The following is an 8,703-nucleotide window of genomic DNA, read 5'->3' as shown; positions in this document are numbered from 1 at the left end:
TACACATACTCTATGACACATCCAATTGATTAGTTTTAGTTTGCCTAATCATCATGCATTGTCTACAACAATCAACACTACCCTCCACTAGTAGCCCAAAGCAATTATTTCTAAGCAGGAAATAAATGCACTAATAGATAATATATCAACATTCTCAAATCAACTCCTCGTTTTCTTCAATTAATTATATGCATTAATTAATTAAACCAATAAGGGCAAATTACCATGATTCACAAAACAACCCTAAGGTTTTATTTCCATCAATGTCTCAACATTAATCTCATTTCTCTATGCCTAACATACATATAGGTTTATATATCTAAAACCTCAACTTTTGTAAAATTACACAAAGGTCCAAACTTTCTCAAAATTACCCAACAACCCCCAACATATCAAAATGCTAAAATTTAAAGACAAAGCTCATAAGATGGAGTAGGTTATCCCTACCTCGAATGATGGGACGCAATGAAGGAGATGAATAAACGGAAATGCTCCAAATTTTTGGAGCATTTCCGTTTCTTCATCTCCTTCGTTGCGTCCCGACTAGTGTAGTAGACCGGTCGTTGTACAGAGACGTCTTCCCTAGTAAGTGCTGCACTGACAGCGGTGTTTGACACGGCTAAGTAGAGGAAGAGGGGCTCGCCCACGATTGCCTGTGAAAGAAGGGAAAGGTTGGCCATGCACTGTTTCAACTGTTGAAAAGCCTCTTCGGATTCAGATGTCCATTCAAAAGTTTGCCGAAGAACTTTGAAGAATGGTAGGCACTTATCTGTGGCGCGGGAAATGAAACGATTGAGGGCTGCAACTCAGCTAGTGAGTCTTTGGACCTCTTTAACCGTTCTGGGTGACTGCATCTCGACCAAGGCCTTAATCTTTTCAGGGTTAGCTTCAATGCCCCACTGACTGACCAGAAAACCCAGAAGCTTCCCGGATCCTACGCCGAAGGAGCACTTCTCTGGGTTGAGCTTCATTTGGTACTTGCGTAGGGTGGTGAAGGTCTCCCGCAGGTCGGTCAGATGATCAGTGGAGAGTTTGCTCTTGACTAGCATGTCGTCGACATATACTTCCATATTCCGACCTATTTGGTGATGGAAGGCGGCATTGACCAACCGTTGGTAGGTGGCCCCAGCATTCTTCAATCCGAATGGCATTACTCGGTAATGGTAGGTACCTCGGTCGGTGATGAAGAATTTATGTTCCCGATCGAACGGGTGCAACAGGATTTGGTTGTAGCCAGAGAAAGCATCCATGAAGCTGAGCATTTGATGACCGGCCGTGGCGTCAACCAGCAGGTCTATGCGGGGCAGAGGATAGTTGTCTTTGGGACAAGCTCGGTTTAGGTCAGAGTAATCGACACAGAGTCGCCATTTGCCATTGTTCTTGCGGACGAGGACCACGTTTGACAAACATTTAGAGTAGTCGACATTTTTGATAAATTGGGCCTCAAGGAGCTTGTCGACCTCTGCGGCTATAAGAGTATTGCGCTCCGGATGAAAGATGCGCTGCTTCTGGCGGTAAGGTCGAAAATGAGGTTCACTGCTGAGGCGATGAGTTATGAAAGAGGGCTCAATGCCTGGCATATCTGAATGAGTCCAGGCGAATACATCATTGTGCTCAGTCAGAAGGGCAGTAAGGTCGACTTTAGCTTGGGGGGGTAGTTGGCTGCCGATCTTAGCAGTTTTCATTGGGTTGGTGGGATCGATGGGAATCTCAACGAGCTCCTCCACCGGTTCGCCTCTGACCAGCTCGTCCTCATCTCGGGCGTCAAGTCCTTCAATGATCATGGCCTCCTTCAGCTTGACTTCCTTGAGTGAGGCGACATAACATTCCCTAGCTATGGTCTGCTCTCCCCGTACTATCCCAACGCCCTGGTCGGTGGGAAACTTTGTGGTGAGGCGGTAGGTTGAAGTGATAGCTTGAAAAGCGTTGAGGGCGGTGCGACCAAGGATGATGTTGTAGGTAGAGGGACAGTCGACCACAAGGAAAGTGAGTAACTTGGTAGTCTGTCGTGGGTATTCGCCGAAGGTGATGGGGAGATCGATGGAGCCGATGGAGGTCACCCGGTCACCAGTGAAACCGACCAAAGGGGTTTGGAGGGGAGATAGACTTTTCTCCCCAATTTTGAGCTGGCGAAAGCAGCTGAGGAATATGATGTCTGAAGAACTGCCGTTGTCGATGAAAACCCGTCTGACCTTATAGTTGGAGAGAAGGACAGAAATGACGAGCGGGTCATCATGAGGATAGTGAATGCCTGTACAGTCGGCGTCCGTGAAGGTGATGGGGTCTGTCCACTGCTTGGGCTGTTTGGAGGGTCGGTCTACCGTGTCCACTGCTCTGTCCGAGCCTTGCCTTATCTTCCTGAGCTCTGCCCTCTGAGCGGAACGGGATGGTCCGCCACAAGCAAGCAGTGGATTTGGTTGTAGACAGAGAAAGCATCCATGAAGCTGAGCATTTGATGACCGGCCGTGGCGTCGACCAGCAGGTCTATGCGGGGCAGAGGATAGTTGTCTTTGGGGCAAGCTCGGTTCAGATCAGAGTAATCGACACAGAGTCGCCATTTGCCATTGTTCTTGCGGACGAGGACCACGTTTGACAAACATTTAGAGTAGTGGATATTTTTGATAAATTGGGCCTCAAGGAGCTTGTCGACCTCTGCGGTTATAAGAGTATTGCGCTCCGGATGAAAGATGCGCTGCTTCTGGCGGTAAGGTCGAAAATGAGGTTCAATGCTAAGGTGATGAGTTATGAAAGAAGGGTCAATGCCTGGCATATCTGAATGAGTCCAGGCGAATACATCATTGTGCTCGGTCAGAAGGGCAGTAAGGTCGGCCTTAGCTTGGGGGGGTAGTTGGCTACCGATCTTAGCAGTTTTCATTGGGTTGGTGGGATCGATGGGAATCTCAACGAGCTCCTCCACCGGTTCGCCTCTGACCAGTTCGTCCTCATCTCGGGCGTCAAGTCCTTCAATGATCATGGCCTCCTTCAGCTTGACTTCCTTGAGTGAGGCGACATAACATTCCCTAGCTATGGTCTGCTCTCCCCGTACTGTCCCGACGCCCTGGTCAGTTGGAAACTTTATGGTGAGGTGGTAGGTTGAAGTGATAGCTTGAAAAGCGTTGAGGGCGGTGCGACCAAGGATGATGTTGTAGGTAGAGGGACAGTCGACCACAAGGAAAGTGAGTAACTTGGTAGTCTGCCGTGGGTATTCGCCGAAGGTGATGGGGAGATCGATGGAGCCGATGGAGGTCACCCGGTCACCAGTGAAACCGACCAAAGGGGTTTGGAGGGGAGATAGACTTTTCTCCCTAATTTCGAGCTGGCAGAAGCAGGTAAGGAATATGATGTCTGAAGAACTGCCGTTGTCGATGAAAACCCGTCTGACCTTATAGTTGGAGAGAATGACAGAAATGATGAGAGGGTCATCATGAGGATAGCGGATGCCAGTACAGTCGGCGTCCGTGAAGGTGATGGGGTCTGTCCACTGCTTGGGCAGTTTGGAGGGTCGGTCTACCGTGTCCACTGCTCTGTCCGAGCCTTGCCTTATCTTCCTGAGCTCTGCCCTCTGAGTCGAACGGGATGGTCTGCCACAAGCAAGGCCAGCAAAAATGACTCGAATTTCACCAACTGGCGGAGGGGGATTACCTGGGGGCCAAGGCTGTTGTGGGGGCCGGTCATGGCCTTGGTTATGTTGGGCTGGCTGCCGGGGTGGGGTACGCCAGCGGTTGTTTCTGAGAGGCTCGGTTCTTTGCCTCTGTTGGGGGCGGGTCTCTGTGAACCGGTTGAGACGCCCTTGATGAATGAGGGTCTCGATCTGATCCTTGAGGTTAATGCAGTCATCAGTGTTGTGGCCATGGTCGTGGTGGAAACGAGAATATTTGGACTGGTCTTTCCGGTTGGAAGGGTTCCGTGAGGGCAGGGGCATTTGAGGGGGTAATCCCGTTGGATCTGGTGGAGGACTTGTTCCATGGGAGAATTAAGGGGCGTGTACCGCTCGAACCGACCGGGCGGTCGGGCCAGTGCCGACCGGTCAGTGCGAGGAGGTCGGTCGGTATATTGGGGTGTTTGGCTATTATACTAGGTGTTTCTGGGTTCCGAGTCTTTTCTCTTTTCTCTGGGGTTCAGGTTTTTTGATATTGGATCCTGCCGAACGGCTAGTGAATCTTCGGCATTCATATATTTCTAGGCTTTGGATGATAGGGCTGCCGTGGAGGTCGGGGGGGTTTTAGAGAGGGAGAAGAGGAAATCGGACAATCGTAGCCCGGCCATGATGTAATAACCCTCACCACTGCTTACCGATAAACACTGATTACCGTTAAACTGAACTGATCATGACTGATAACTAGACTGATTATGACTGATAACTGAACTGATTAAAGTACTGAACTGACTGACTGAAAAAACTGGAATCGAATTGACTGAGTATGTGTGTTAATTTGTATTCTATCTGTTTGACTGTTTGACTATCTATTCATGTTTTATGTTTAAACTGCTAATTGAAGGCCTTATCGGCGGCCGAACAGGGAATTGATTAATGTTTCATGATCCTCATAATTAATGTGATTTTATGGTATATTTATCTGAAAACTGATTAGGTATGATTAAATTAGATTAAAATGAGCTAATTAAAGAGTTTTGGACTTAATTACCAAACTACCCCTAATGGACCACTATCTCAGACATTTGAGCCTTATACTTAATATGAACATTTGCTCAGCCATTTCTTTTGAGCACATCACCGACTAGAGAGAGGGAAATAGAGAATGAGAGAGAATTAAGTTGAGCTTGAGTTCATTGGTGGAATTGCTTGGTAATTGAAGTGTAGATTGCTTAATTGAGCCCCTAGTCTTGCATTGGAGACCTAAGGTAGAGTAATTACCCTCTTGTTAACTTGTTCTTGCATGATTCATGTCAAAATTTAGAATTGAGCCATGGATTAGTTCCAGCATGTTGTAATAGAGCATAATTCATGCATGCATGTTAGTATTGTTGAGTTGTGAGTTGATTTCGTGGTAAAATGGTGCATGCATGTCCATAATTTTGTAATGGTCCATGTTTTCAACTTGTTTTTAGATCAATTGGCTCCTTAGAGGATCAAATTGGAGCTTCAAAATGATTTGAATTCATGCATGTTTGCATGTTCATATTGTCCTTGAAATTGGTTTGAAATTGGGTTTCAATTAAACACCCTTGGGCTTTGATTTCTCAAAATTGAGCTTTGAACCATGATATTCTATGTGTTTACAAATGTTTTCTGGAAATTCAGCCCAAGAGGTCGAGTTTTGAATTGTGAAAACTTGGTTTGAGCTTGGAGGTGCAATCTGGGTTTTCCAGATTTTGCACTTTCGCTCGAGCGGGGAAAGTGGCGCTCGAGCGTGGAATCCGAGCATCCAGTATTTTCTCTGCACTGTTTTACAGTCCGCTCGAGCGGAGGATTGGGCGCTCGAGCGGAGGCATGTGTCTCACGATCGAGCGGGCGTCGAGCGTCCGTCGGGCGGAGATTTCACCCATCCAGTACTTTTATAGTACGCTCGAGCGGGAAAGTTGAGGCTCGAGCGTGTACCTTTGTTGCATGTCCGCTCGAGCGGGTAAACCTACGCTTGAGCGGGACTCTGTTTTTCTGAATATTCTGAAACTGTTTTCTGATCACATCTTTGCATCCTCATCCCATCCTAGGCATGCTTAGGCCTAGTTTAAGGCATCTTATTGAGGATATAGATGTAGAACACACCGAGGCAACTTTAGGGTTAAGTTATTATCTTTCCCAACTGTGTAGCTTAGTGTGTTCAATCTGTTAACTGTGTAGGGTTGGCGACTGGGGAGGCACGCTCTAGTATACTGTAGCCCAAACTCTGTGAGTAACGATTGTGTAAAGATATGTTCAAAATTGATTATTTTCTGAACAACTAAACTGTACTGTTTCTGAATTGAATACTATTAATTGAATGAATGTATGTCATATATTCTGAACTGTATTGTGGCATCCTTAGCACCTACTGTTTACTGTTACTGTTACAGAGATCTCTGTTGGTTCCCTTGTTGGAACCACCACTGTTTACTGACTGATGGCCATCATTACTGTTCGGTCTTTTAAGACCTGCTGTTTACTGTACTGTTATGCTAATGGATGTACCACATATGACTGTACTGACTGAACGACTGATATACTGAATCAATGAACTGTTTTCATTACTGTAAGGACATTCATTCTTAACCCCCTTACGCATTATGTTATTCACTGGGCTTTAGCTCACTGCTCATATATATATGTAGGTGTTCAGGCACCAGACCGCGGCTAGGAGCGTCAGGGTTACTCCAGTTTTGTCAAGCCAGCCTATGTGCCTCACTGCGAGGTTCCAAGCCTATCATGCTAAGGCTTAGGGGTGTTTTACAATTCCCCCCTTCTGTACTGTCTTACTGTTCTGTATAGACTGAATGTTTACTGTACTGTTATGCAGGGATTGAGTCCCTAGTCTGAATGCTTGTAAATATTGTGTATACTATTCTGTACTGTTTATGTATAAATGTATGGAAAGTCTTTTTACATACTGACTGTCACAGCTCATTGGGCATTGTTTAATTACTGTTTTGGCTTCCGCCAGGCCCTGTACTCTGTATTACTGTATTACTATTCTGCAGGCCTTCGGTAATCTCGGATTACTGGCCGGTTACGATGCTAAACCTATAGGGCCGGGTTTGGGTCTTGACAGAGTGGTATCAGAGCGATACTTAACCACGAGTTATACCGCACACACGTGTCCAAATGAGCTATAGGGTGTCCTAGAAAAGTGATTAGGGCATTTCATGAGCATGATAAGTGTGTGGTTATGTTATGACTGAATATATGCTAACGTGTTAAACTGTTAAACAAATGACTGCTTATGTTTAAAACTATTATAACTGCTTATAATGAAATGGATAACGCAAACACTGCAAATGAAACTGAATCCTCATCCTCTGAGGCCAGAATGGTCAGACTGGAACAAATGATGGAACTGATAACTGCAAGACTGGATCAACAATTGAACCAACAGCCCTAACCTCCTCCTCCGGTCGTACCGGAAGAGAATGTGAATGTAAATGATGGGGACATAATAGCACTGACCCAGAAGTTCAGCAAAATGAAACCGCCATCCTTTCAGGGAGGCCTTGAACCATTAAAAGCTGAAGCTTGGGTTCTGGAGACTGAAAAATTATTTGAAGTTTTCCCGTGCTCTGAAGCACACAAAGTACTGTTAGCCACCTTTACATTGCAAGACGAAGCTAGAAGGTGGTGGATGCTCATCCGTGATGAAAATACTGTTTTGACTAGGGCTCAATTCAAAGGAGCCTTCTTTGAAAAGTACTTCCCTCAGTGTGTTAGGGACAGGAAGGTGACTGAATTTGAACAACTGAAACAAGGCACACTGTCCGTTGCTGAATATGAAGCAAAGTTCACCGAACTTGCTAGGTATGCACCATATATGGTGGATACTGATTATAAGAAGGCCAGAAAAATTGAAGGCGGCCTTAATGTTGCAATTCTTGACCGAATAAATGTTCTGAAGCTACCGAACTATGTAAATGTTCTTGACAGAGCCTTGATGGCTGAATCAAACATTGAAGCACTGAAAACTGAAACGCCATTGTCTGAATGGCGGGGTAAAAGGCAGAGTTTTAAGTTTAAGAAGGGCAAGCATAGTCCACTGAACAAAAAACAGAATACGGGGTCAACGACTACGTCTAGTCAAGGAAACCGTACAGTACCGCCCTGTCCTGAGTGTGGTAAAAATCACAAGGGAGTCTGTTACAAAATATCAGGAGCCTGTTATAGGTGTGGCAAAGTGGGCCACATGGTTAAAGACTGTCCCTCTACTCCACAAGCTAGTAGTAAAGCTACACCAAGTGTAGCGGCATCAACTGTTATACCGAAACCGAACCCCAAAGCTACCGAAAAAGTGCCTATGAGGCAGGGCTGAGTGTTCGCCCTAGTACCGGGAGACGCCCAGAATACCGAGACCGTTGTGTCAGGTATTCTCTCTATTTGTACTCAGAATGCTTATGTACTGATTGATTCGGGGTCTATGCATTCTTATGTGTCGCATGCTTTTTCGCGTAAATTGAATAGACCCTTAGAACCCATGAACTATCTGTTAGCTGTATCCTCACCCGTTGGGGGATCTATGACCTGTGCATACATATACCCTGCTTGTGAAATCATTGTTGGAGATGCACATCTGTTTATCGATTTACTGCCATTGAACATTGACCATTTTGATGTTATATTGGGGATGGATTGGTTAACGAAATATCATACCACCATAGACTGTGTAACGAAACAAGTAGTTTTCCGTCCACCTGGCCTACATGAATTTGTGTTTAATGGGATTGGAGTAGTACCTCCTCCATATTTGATTTCATCTGTGAAAGCTGTACAATTGATTAGAAAGGGCTGTAAGGGATATCTGTGTTCTGTATTGACTGTGTCTACTGATGATAATGCTAATGTGAACTGTATTCCTATAGTCAGAGAATTCCCAGATGTTTTTCCAGATAATCTTCCAGGAGATTTGACTGACAGGGAGATTGAATTTACCATTGATGTGGTTCCCGGAACACAGCCAGTTTCTAAAGCTCCTTACCGAATGGTTCCAACTGAATTGAAAGAAATGAAAGTGCAACTGCAAGAACTATTAGACAAAAAGTTCATCAGACCTAGTACCTCAC

The sequence above is a fragment of the Camellia sinensis genome, chromosome 6 (genome assembly GCF_055761805.1).
Source record: "Camellia sinensis isolate YWXY chromosome 6, ASM5576180v1, whole genome shotgun sequence".
Classification (NCBI taxonomy): domain Eukaryota; kingdom Viridiplantae; phylum Streptophyta; class Magnoliopsida; order Ericales; family Theaceae; genus Camellia; species Camellia sinensis.
Note: the sequence above shows the minus strand (reverse complement) of the source record.